Genomic DNA, 12,835 nt, shown 5'->3' on the forward strand with positions numbered 1-12,835 from the left:
CAACACTGCTGATGGCTAACCCTTCGATTGCTGAAGGAGTGGTGCTACAAAAGCCTTTTCATCATACAATTAAATAGGGGATTAATGTGAACAGAACTACTGCGCAGTTGATGCAAGTGAGTTGATCCAAAGCAAAAGCAGCAATATTAAGTAAAGGCTAAAATCTAGTCCTTCTTTTTGTTTAGTATTTTCAGAGTTAAAAAGCTAAAATAAAGCCAACCATAAGAACAATACACAATCTTATGCCAACAGCAACATTTTCTCTTCCAGCCCTGCCAGCCACCCTCCCCCTGGTTTTTATTTCTCTGCTGGCCACACACTCACTACTTCTTTTTCCTTCCTCTCTACAGATCCTTGGTCACTGGATTTTTTTTTTTTCTATGTTCATGCAAAAGGGGGTGGGGATTTTTCTTAAAAGCAGTTATAGCAATGAGAAGTGCTGGTGAGGGAGGAACACAGAGAGAGGTTGTATTGTTTCACCACACATGGTCTCTGTGTGGCTGTCAGCCCCCGTCAGAGCTGCAGGCATAGTGTGCATGTGCAGAGCATCTGTTGGTGCAAGACACACATCTGGAAAAGAGCGAAGCTGTTGGTGGAGGGTCTGGAATGGAAAGGTGAAGTGCCAACACTGGGAAGTTTGACTAACACAGTATCTAAAGAAGCTCACTGCATTGCTACTGGAGTTTTTCTTTTTAGGGTTTTGCATTTTTGCACCTTTAAAATGAGAGGAGCTGTAATTAGAGCAATCATGAGACCATAGAATGCACGGATTATTTAGGGCAGTAGGTGTAGCCACACTGCCTTAAATAGATATTACTTCCTCTTTAGTTATGTTCACAGCTCTGCCACAGTGTGCCCTGCTGCAGCCTATGCATGAGTATGTCAGTGAATGGAATGTTTCGAGGTGGACAGAAACAACTCTTATCATACAGAGTTCCATCCCCCCAGGTTTTGAGTAGTTTCCCTAAAATGTAGTCTGGAGTCTGGCTTCAAGTCCCACTAATACACACAGATACTTTTGAGTCAAATTTGAGCTAAAGCAATAGGGGCACAAAAATTCATGTAGTCACCATCCGAGGTCTACTTTACCTTAAACATCCTCTGTTTGCATTGATTGTCGAACCAGGGACATGTGAAAGGTAAACTGGAATTCAATCAAAGGCTTGTAAGACAGGGAAACTCTGAAAAGTGTGCAAACTTTGCATATCTAAATGCACTTCATCTTAGTATATCAGCTTCTGTTAGACAATAAAAAACCATGTCCTTTGGATCTTAACCTTTACTGAAGGACGTGTATTCCCATTTGTGCACTCCAAGGGATGTGAGCTGCACATATCTTTGTAACACTGAAATGCAGCCGAACAGTTCAGTACTGGAATAGAATGAGTGGGGTCAAAGGTGAACCGGCTGAAGGGAAACTGCTGAAGAAGACAGGGAGAGACAAAATTATATTATGGTATGTAGTAACCATGGAGGGATGGCTACACAACAATGCTTCCAAGTAACACCTTTAAACAAGTGATTGTTCAGAGTTCGTGTTGACCTACAACCGAGGTTGCCAGCATGAGAGCGGAGTGGAAAGTGCCTGACACGAGGGAAGAGAGGAGGGGTACAGCAGAGGGAAAACAGACAGCCCCTGCACTTTTGGACATGAAACCCCACAGTTGCTTCTGGCTCGAGTTACCAGAATCTGGAGGTGGGGCAGGAGCATTGTTGTCAACTAAAGCAAATTCATAAGACGCAACAACATGGGAAGAAATATTGATCCTTGAAAAAAACTGACTTTAGTGAAAGTTAAAATAAAACATTTTAATACCAACAAATCCCATCTAGCTGGTGAACTCCTTAAAGCACAGCGTTGTGTATTATTAATACCTTTTAGTAATTACTTTTAGTTTGGGTGTGTACTGAACTTTCAGTCTTCACATTGGCCCAAGGCTACCCATTACTTTCCCGCTTAATACGAGTGCAATTGCTACTTGTTGTAAACAGGTAATTTGCAGGTATAAGAACAGTTTCAGTTCTTTTCAACTCCATTAATAGACTTCCTCTTCCAATGTTCAGATAAGCAGAGACAGTTTAGACTTGGATTTGCTCTCTGAACAAACAGGTACCCCAACCCTGTTTGTGAAATATGAGGTGATTGCTGTTTCGTGTATTGACTTGCTGCTGATTTAAATCCCACCTATAGAAATTGCTGTATTGCTAAAACATTTGAAGCTATGACTGGAATGTGCAGCTCAGGAAGGTGCCTGCTTGCGCTTTAAGCACAACACATGGGAGGTGAGCCACAGGGAGGAGAAATTCTTGCAACAGTAATACACCTGAAGGTAAATCTTCAGTAACCTAATTACTCTGACTTCACGGTGTGAAGGCAGTGGCAAGACCCAACCTGTGATAGGTGTTCCCAGCATTTGGCCTGTTTAGATTGGGTCTAATGTGCAGACATAAAAAGACAGATCAGGCAGCATGTGAAAAACACTAGGGGGGAGGGGCCACCTTCTCTAAAATAACAACTACAAACTTTGTGTAATAGAGTAGAGTTCCTCACTGCAAAGCAACCAGCTTTGTGGCATGTGATATTTATCCATACACACACAGGGCATTGCTATGGAAACACCCCTGTAAGGACCTCCCACCCTTGCTTATTATGTTACCATAGCAGCCATCCCAGAATAGTCCTCTTTTTTCCCTCCGTCCCTCCCTTGTGTTCGTGACTCACAGTTTGCAGTGGAAACCACAATTCAGTCTGTCTCTTATTCCCCTTTTTGCCCCTAACATTCTTTTCAGTACCAAAGGAACTGCTTGCCTCTCTGAATCATCAGTGTGCTTTTGTGTGTGTGTGTGTGTGTGTGTGTGTGAGTAAGGAAGCACGCGCTTTGGGGAATTCCACAAACATCATCAGTGACAAGTTACTATGGTGATGCAAATACAATATCAGGCGGGGTGACCTGTGTGTGTTGCAAGATAGTGTATCTCAAGGGCTGTGCACTGTCATTAGCTGACTGTAATTTCTTTGTAGTTGTAATCTCCATGGATATGCTTTGCTCTTGTGGTCACTTTATGTCAGCTTTGTTTTGAGAAGGCCCAGCTCGCTTACTCACAGAGCTCCAGGAATAGGGCAGCACAAAATCTTGTCTTATAATATGTTTCATGTGGTAATTGAGTTTAGGGTAAACTTTTTGCTGACGTGGGGAACAGGAAGAGCATGTCTCCGGTTTTATTACAGTCCATTGCTCTAGTTAATTTACCAAGAAGATGAAGATAAACCAATTGTCAGTGCTAATTAAATTAAATTAAATTAAATCAAAGAGAATGAGGACATTCCTTAACTTTCACAGCAATTACACAAATCTGGAATTTTTCCATCTCAGGCTTAAAAATAAGCAATAGATGAAAAAGTCACTTCAATATTTTAAAAAAGAAGTTGACAGGTTAATGTTTAAAATTGTTTCATCATAAGCAGTGGCGGAAGACATTAATTAACTTTTGTTTAGTAATGGTGAGCTATATCATATTGTACAAATACTTCATTACAATTATTTGATTTAAAATTATGGAGAATTATGAAAATTGTCACCCTGAGGGGTGAACCTACAATTATCATCTGAATCTGCACAGTTTTAAATGGGCTTCAGCTCTTTGTTTGAACAACTTTACTGCTCCGTCTCTCTGCAGTATTATCAGAAGGAGCTTTACATTCCAAGCATGTGCACACACACAAGCAGTTTGACTCTGGTTTCTGGTGGCTCACAACATACTTATATATTGTACAATACAAGAAAAATCACATTGACACACACACACACACACACAAACCTGGGCAGGATAAATGAACACAACATATTGCTCTCGTATTCAAGCAGTGGGGGAGAAAGCTAACCGTGTATGGTTGTGTAAACGATTATTAAGTGGGAGGCTCAATTAGTGCCTTCTAACACTGATCAGCCACAACATAACACTAGTGGTCTTAGTAATGTCATGGAAGACAAGGGTCGGCATGGCCACTCGGAGCATTCAGCAGCTACACAGCCCCATACACAGCAAAATGGGATGTACTATGTGCAGAGGTAGTAGAAGAACAAAAATGTAGTACTCAAGTAAAATTGCAAGTACTGACCTAAAACAAAAAATCTCACTACAACTACAAACACCACAAATGTTTTACTTAGAACAAATACTAAGTAGCTTATCTATATTTTACAGGAAGCACAAAACTAAAATTACTCCCCTAAGAATGAATTTTAAATAATACTGATTGTGGTTTGGCAAAACATGTTCAGTAATTAATGCAAAATAAGGGTCAAAAGTCACTGTTGGAAAAGTTGGAGCTGATTTTAGCCAATGTACATGCTGACAGGTGCTCAACCCATAGTGATAGAACAGTGTTTATTAGTTAGTATTATTTTTATAAAAGCAACATATTTTTATATAGAAGCCCCAGGCGGTATTAATTTTGTTGCTGATCAATGTATAAAAACAATAAGACAACAGCTTTTGGCTTGTCCCCTGAGTGGCTTTTCTGCCGGATCCCCTTCTGCAGCAACTTGCCCATTTTTATCTGGGCTTAAAACCAGCACCAAGGTGGCTCTTGGTGGCTGGGTGGGGCCACACTTGGTGGAGCGGGATTCAATCCTGTGGCCTTCTGTATGCTCTACCCATTGATCCACCACCTTTAGAGTATATCAATATAAAGGAAATATATTGTACATGTTTCGTAGAGAGATCAGAATTTGCAGACACAGTGGTTGTTAGAGTATTACAAGTTTACTGCCCAGAGGTTCTTATGATAATCAACGACAGATTAACAGTTCATCTGAGTGGGGGCACATATGTTAATTTTACAAAAAGCAATGCCATGGATCACATCATATAATGTGATGCATTGGTTTTCATGCCGAACTTTAATCTACAAAGTAAAAAGTCTAGTGTATTTGTCTTGGGTCTGTCTTTATTTGATAGACTGCAGTAATGTGTTTACTTAGAAAACATACAGCAAAGAAGCTGAAATTCAGGTTGTCAATTTCCATTCCAATTTGTCCTTTCTCTTCTTTTCTCATTCCTAATTTTTTGCATTGCACAAAATTCTGTAGTTTTGCTTTGCATTTGATTTCACTAACATTCTGCTTAGGACTCTAGATAAATGTACGAGGTAAAAAGACATCGATTGATTGGATTAACATTGTTATCTCAACTGTCAAGTCTATCTTTTATATTCTACTCATGGGTATCTCTCAAAATGTTTCTATTAAAAAATTAAAGATAGCACTAATTAGGCCATTATTTCTATTTTTTTTGTCTTTGTACCTGCTCAGCTCTCTGCCATCACCCTTAACTAAAAGTCAAGTGAGCAGTTGCTGCAGATGATCCCACATAACTTGCATTTGTCACAATCATTATGCTGGTGGAAGGATGATATTTATTAAGGCCAAGAGAAAATACAGATGTTAAATACAACAAACTAGATTTTGTATTTATAAATTGGAAACAGCATCATATGTTAGGTCACTCTTTGTGCTTCTTCATTTTTATACTAATCTTCAACAATAGCGTATTCATTCATTTATAAAGAACACAAGCTGAATCTGTAGCAAATTTTCTTTGAGAGTTTTTGACGTTGACAATGACTCTTTGACTGTGTTTATCTGGCTGTGTCTTCTGCAGTGGCTGGTGAAGCAAAACTGACAATGGTGCATTGTATGAAAAAAAATCTAACAAAGTTTGGGCACAAGGAACTTTTCTATTTACACACAATCTTGTTTGTGTCACAAAGTGCCTGCCGTTCTCCAGATGTAAACTGGAGTGTTAAATAACTTTGAGGAAAGAAGTTTGCATTTGTTGGCATTTTCAAGCAATTAGAAAGGCAGCAGACAAGTTCCGTTTTACTTAAAGCAGATGGCTTGAACATGTAAATCGCTATTGTGTTTGGATAACTGCCAATGAAAATGATACTTTACTTGGCTTTTGTTACTGAACAGAGGCTATTAATAAAAGAGAACACAAAAACCAGAATTAAAAATTTGACACAGGCAATTACAGACTTGAGATTTAAGTTATTGATTACACCTCACCTTGAAATTAGTTGTTGTAGCAAACACACAAAAAAGAAAAGCGAGTATTAAAGAAGATCAACAAAAACAAAGTCACATTCTTAAATGTTCTTTTACGATAAAATCCTTCTATTGTATCACGTGTTTTTGCTAATAATCTTCATGACTCATACAAACAGGCCATTTGCCAAGTACACTGCGTGCTTTGTCTGCGCTTAGAAAAGAATTTCATTTCATTTTGACTACATTCTAACCTTTATCAGCTTTTCCCTGGACTACTATAGGACTTTTTTTCTAAAATGTGTTCAGATTGTCCTTTGTGTATCATTAAGCCTCCATTACACAATCAAATGTGCAACTCCCACCCATCTGACTCTGTTGTCTATGAGCAGAGGCAGGGCAAGAAGTTGTTCTAGGAGATCTGGCAGAATTGAAATAATCATTGAATCCAGCTGTGGTGTTACTTCTCTTTAATCAGATCACAAGTTGCGCTTTTGCCCAGTTCGGTGCCATGTGACTTCCCTTATCCTGCGGGAGACATTAACATACGCAAACAAGCACACACACACACACACACACAAACACACACATTCAACCGTCCATCCCGTCTAATCCTCTGATTTTCCTCTCCTTTAGAGTCTGAGCTGCCCTGTTTTCATTGTAGTCATGGTCTGTGACTCATCGCACGTCTGAGCCAAGCTATTTGCGCTGGTTCACACTGGCTGACACACCTAAGACCAGGAAACACACCCATTCCCACATATCCTTGCATTCATCTAGAGTGACCTGCCACAAAGCAGTAACAGACAGAAAAGTATGTAAAAACATGAGCTCCATGTGCAAAATATTCAGGAAACCTCCTGAAGGTTTAGTTTAGTCCCTATTGCACAATCCATATCTCATAGATCATTCTCCAACTCTGCTCTTAAACTCCAAGTCTTGCTGTGGATTGATTTAGTTAGATTTGCTAGGGGAAGAACAATAAATGATGTGATTTTTAAATTCAGATTTACATTTTCAAGAATGTTTTATTGTGAAAAGTGAGAGTGCATAAACAAGGTCATTAAGCAGCGAAAAACATGCTGCAGGGGGAGTGTTTACTGTGGGGTTGTTAGGTCACCATAAACATTAAAAACCTGTACAAAGTGTGTTTCACAGCACATGCTTCAGAAAGATCTCCTGCTGTTTACATGCACACATGTTTTAGGAGTTGTCTGTTGTTTGCACCAAGCTGCAACTGTTCGTCAAAGGGAACAGCAGCCACACCTCTGAGCTGAGCAAACAGGTACAATAGCAGGGTGTTTGACTGCATTATGCTGAGGCAGCAACAAAATGTGTTAGAAAAGTTTTTAAAAAAAATTACACTCAAGAAAGTGATGTAATACACATTGAGTCCAAAGAGTAAAGACATGCCATGATGACTTTTTTTTTTACAGAGTTAAAAAAGGTCACTTTTTTCTTGAAATTTGCTTTTTCACAGCGCGCGTACACACACACACACACAGAAAGGGAGAACTACTCCTTTTTTTTTTAGGTAAAACAAAATCAGAATGATCTTGACTCATGGTGGTGTGATGTGGTAATAAGAAAAAATGTGTGTGCGCTTGTGTGCACACATGTACAAGCGTGTGTGCCACTCCCTGTTCCTGCCCCATGAAGCCACACAGTAACTTTTTCTTGTGTTCGGACAACTTCTTGGATGTTGCTTACAACGATTTCCCCCCATGAACATGGGTGTAACACTGGTGTGAACAAGCACACTTGCATCAACATCCCATCACAATGTTCATGCATATCTTAACTCAGGTTTTCCCAACCAAAGGAACTGTTAACTGGGCGTGGGTGGGGTTGCTTGGGCATGGGCTGCATTGGCATGAAAAGAATAAAGAATAAAATTTTAAAATAATGTATTAACATTAACTAGTAAACAAAAACTAAAATAAAACTAAATACCAAAATAAATGAATGAATTGAAATACATAATATATAAAAGTAAAGTATGCATTGCAAATACTTCAGAGTAATTTAGAAATAGTTGGAATAGCTAGCAAAAACAAATTGACAAATATTTGAAATACCTAAAATAGTTGAAATAATTTGCTAAAAATAAAAGATGCTGTATGTAGTGAAATGGTTAGGTAAATTAATGCTCGCTCAAAGTGATTGATAAATGGTTGGCAAACCTAAAAAATGATGGATTCACTGCTCACAATTGTTGACAGTAATGGAACAGTCAACATAGTTAAAAATGGTGGATCATTGTAGTACGCCATAAATATTTGAGATACAAATGAAGAAGAAAAGAAATAAGTATATGTATAAAAAGCTGTCTTGTGTTTTCACTTTGTACTCTATCTCGTAAACTGCTAATTCTTCTGAGTCTATGAAATTGACTTGTTGATAGGTTTGTTTTAAAAGATCAAAGTTCAAATGGTTGTCGTTTTACCAGTGGGATTTTTGTAAATAGTGGTGAAAATCATACTATTTGGTTCTGACAGTGTTGTACGGGTCCAAGCTTTCTTTCAAATCTTTCAAATTTAGAATTCAGATAGTCTTTGTTGTTGTCTATGAATCGTTGAATTTATACAAATCATTCCTTTCTTCAAATTTTGATCATGGTGTGTAATGTTACCATTGTATTTGTTCAGCTATGCAGTCCAACATTATTTAAAATATTTGCTTATACTCTTCACATAATTTTAATGCCAAGGGCTCATTAGTTATCACATGATTACCTTGGCAAGAGCTGTGTTAATTGCCTCAAGAGTAATTACTTGAATATACTATTGAAATTAACATGAGCATAATGTGATACGTATGCTACTGATAATAGAAGGATGTTGCATGTTGCTGTGTTGTCTTGTGGAAACTCAACATTCACAAAATCTTTCACCTGACAACATTATTTCAACACGAGGATGGGAATATAGTGGGAGTATAGTGTTCCCACTATCATTTACTGAAATGACTGTTACAATAGCTTTTTTTTTTCAGATTTATGGAGGAAAATATTTAAACATGTAAAGCATGTGCTAAGAGTCTTATGTTTAAAACATGCAGGTATTGCAATCCTGTGTGACCTGGTTCAGGGTGGGCTGTGTTCAAACGAAACAAAACACAAATAAACAAACAAAACCAAAAAAAAAAAAAAAAGAAAACTTCAGCAAATCCTTTCTTGTAAATACACACGTTGCCTTATGAATTTAAGTAAAGGACTGAGTCATTTTGTTAATGATAACTTTGTGTCGCTCTGTGGACAGTAATTTAAATGCTATAATAGCATGTTTATGTCATTGTCTAATCATATGATATTCATTCTGTGGTGCTTCATAGTGTACTTCAATCTTGTCCCGAAATGGATGAAAATGAGAAATTAGAATAAAATCATGCAGTAGATTATGACTGTTGTGCTGCTTTGCATAAATGTGCAAGCATTAATACGAGGCGGCCGTCCCTTGTGTATGGGTGTGTGTTGGGTATAGTGAGTTAGTCACATGCTTTGAATAAGTTTAAAACAGTCAAATGTTTTCTTCCATTTTTGTTATTACTACTAGTGCCAAAACAAAAATTTCCAAGCTCATTTCAAAAATGTCATCTTATTTAAGAAAATCTTTAGTACTTTGACAGTTTCAAAAGCACTTAATACTGTTAAAATACTGGTGATATCAATATTTAATATGTTACATAAGATATATAATATGTTAGATATGTTACAGTGAACTAACATTCATGACATTTTCAAGCAGAAGTTTACTTTCCTGTTGCAAGTCAGAGCCCTCTCTGTGAGGCAGTGGGTGGTCCCATGGCTGCAAAGGACCACTCCCTCGTTCCCTCCCCTGTATGCTCCTCCTTCTGCAAACCAGGAGCCCTACCCAGCTCCCTGTCCAGCCACTCTGATCAGCCAAGAGGAGCAGGCTGTTAAGAAAAAAACAAGTTTAAATCATCTCAGAGCAGAGAAGGGAGGGAGAAAGGGGGACAGGAAACGCCCTGGAAACTTGGTTGATCGAGAAAAAGGAAAAGACTGACAGAATCCTACTAGACTGCAAAGTTGTGAGTGGAAGAAGTGCTTTTCTTGGACTGAGGAGAAGGGGAGAGGACACATTTTCAAGGATGCTCAAGCTGGAGTGAGGCTTCTTGAGCGCAAAGACTGCGCACAGGTAAAGATGTTTTTTTTTCCTTCTGCACATTCAAGTGAGTCTGTTTTTCAAAGTGCTGCTGAAGTTTGTTGCCAGTTGTGCTTTGATTAAAACTTAACTTTGCTCTAAAAGTACATTTTAATGACAAAAAGTTGATCGATGCTACTTAGTTACAAGTTCTAAAAGTTAGTCCAGTGTTCCTGTAATAATATAGTGGGTGGTTGTAGTGAATGTGTGTATCTGCAGCAACATCACATTGACTTTTTCTTACTTTGTTATATGTTTATCTCCATATATCATTCATATATTTTTTCCTAGAATTAAGCTTTGCAATGTTGTTCAGTTGTTTGAAGACAAAACTTGCTTGTTACTACTTTGCTTGTCTGAGATGATGTAATGTCGCAGTAATTTGGTATGAATATAATCTTAACTTTTAATTGATGTTATAATAATAGCACTGCACATGAAAAGTGGGTGTGTACCCACAGCCACCACATGAATGCAGAGGACTTGACTGGAGTTGCGCACTTCACTTTTCTGTTACTGCAACTAGTGGTTGTTATCCCAGGGGCATACAAGTGATGAATTCACGGCCCTAGAGAGAGTTTGGTGTATCGGCACATGATTTTAGTGCTTTTAGAAAGAACGCATAACACCTAACATCAATCACTCTGTGTATAGTGATTAAAATGGTGTGCAACATGGATGTCCTTTCCATTTATGTCATCCCGTCTTTTATGATAGTAACAGTTTTAGAGCACTAGGAAATCCCACACACTGGACCAAAGTTGGTTGAAAATGTGTATAGTGTATACTGATGTTATCGTTCAAGTGTTTGTCTTGTCTGACCAACGCCCTTTGCTAAGACTTGGGAATTTAAAAAGTAAAGGTACTTCCCTGTGAGGACCTGCAGGAACAAGCTTGGGTGTGGATTCCTCTCCTTCACCTCCCTTCACCCCCTCCTTTTTTCTCCCTCCCTTCTTGCTTTGCTGTCTCCTCCACACCCTTCAAGGACAAAAAAAAAAAAAAGAGAAAGAGAGAAAAAGATTTAACACATACATGTTCTAGATTGTTGTTGCAGCAAGTCGTTCACACAGACCTTTATACAGTATCCAGGAGTAAAGTATTAAAAGTATTAATCATAACTTTCTTTTAACTCCCCACTATGTGATAGGGCACTGTACAGTTATTAGTTTTTAGGAACAATGAAAATTTCATATATAGACTTGTAGTGTGTGTTTATATCTATCTTAATGTACCTGGTATGTGAAAAATCAGTTTTTAAAGAAGACATAACTTGTTACATAATAGAAAGAGGGAAACTCTCGCTGCTGTCTTGTGTCAAGACATACACATATTTTAATGACTTTTCAAAGTCTTAGGAAGAGACAGAGAGAGATTTCTGTTTCTTTCTTTTACTTTGGATCTCATAACCTGGGATCCTGGGCAGCGTGTGCCGGGGAGGAGGAAGATGGGGAAAGAGAGTTGGGGAGTGAGTTAGTATGGGGGGATGGGCGGGGCGAGGTTGAGGAGGGGAGTAATGGAATGTAGTGGTTTGGAAAGACAAGCTAATTGAAACCAGGTTTGAGGCATAGAGGGGGGAAGCTGAGACTTTGCACGTTTGTTTTATTAACCCAAAAGATGAGAGATATTTCTTTGCCTAGTGTATACTTGAAGCATAAATGGCATCTTTTCAGCTGTGCATTAAAACTAGAATGATCACATATAGTGCATAGTCTAAATTTGAAGTGATACATTTGTTCAAGTTGAAGAACAAAAAATAGATATAAAAATCCGGTCACACACAATCTTAATTTGGTTAAAAGTCATATTTGTCTTTGTGCTGTAGCCTGTCCTCCACTGCTCCCTCCTGCCACACCCAAACTTAATTTCACTGTGGAGAGAGGGCTGGTACTTGCTCTGCGTTGCGCAGCATTTTCTGCAGTGCTCACTTAACTCACGCTGTGTTCCCCAAAGTTGTCAAAGTCCGCCGGTTCTCAGTTGTTCTTGCCCAGGTGGTTTTGACACAGACTGCTTGAAGAAGCTCTTTAGTTGTTTCTCATTTAATGTATTAATATATAAAATATAATAATATGGAGTATGTTTTTTTGTGTTTTTAGCGTTTCAGACATGTTGCGCTTGACGTTATTATGCTATGAAGTGCTGTATTACATGTTTTACTGCAGGTGTAGGTTTTTGCTGCAAGCAAGCATGGACCTATAGAAATGTAATAGATATTCAACTTCTATTTCAAGCATTGAAGGTTTCAGAGCTGGTTTCTAATTGCCTGCAGCTACAACGTCTGTTGGTTCACAGGGCCTCATTTTGGCCTGGGGCGGTTACTGTTTGTCCAAATGCTTGCACTTTCTACAAGGGCAGCAGTACAGAGGCTACATTATGTTCTCACCTAAAATAACGCGAGAATGAAAATGAATGATATTTTAGAGTTCCACAAAACACACTGGAATTTTAGAAAAAACAACTTTCTTGATCTGATGTTGCTCAGTCAGCATCTCAAGCCGATATTTTGCCCTGTTCGACTAAATTGACAAACAATATCCTTCCTAACCTGAAGAAAAGGGCATGCATCAGGGCTTTGGAATCTTAGCTCAACCGTGTCAAGATATTTAGCATAGCTTTCTACGAGTC

At 38.5% G+C, this 12,835-nt stretch overlaps 1 protein-coding gene across 2 annotated transcripts in view; it reads left to right on the forward strand.

Annotated features, from left to right (window-relative positions):
- Positions 1-9,937: 9,937 nt before the first annotated feature.
- The window catches only part of ahnak (AHNAK nucleoprotein), a 34,867-nt gene continuing 31,969 nt past the window's right edge, over positions 9,938-12,835 (forward strand). For both annotated transcript variants that reach the window (XM_067519317.1, XM_067519318.1), the window contains exon 1: positions 9,938-10,207. The gene's annotated coding sequence lies outside the window, so the exon portion shown is untranslated. The remainder of the gene's footprint in view (positions 10,208-12,835) is intronic.

The sequence above is a fragment of the Channa argus genome, chromosome 10 (assembly GCF_033026475.1).
Source record: "Channa argus isolate prfri chromosome 10, Channa argus male v1.0, whole genome shotgun sequence".
NCBI classification, from domain to species: Eukaryota; Metazoa; Chordata; class Actinopteri; order Anabantiformes; family Channidae; genus Channa; species Channa argus.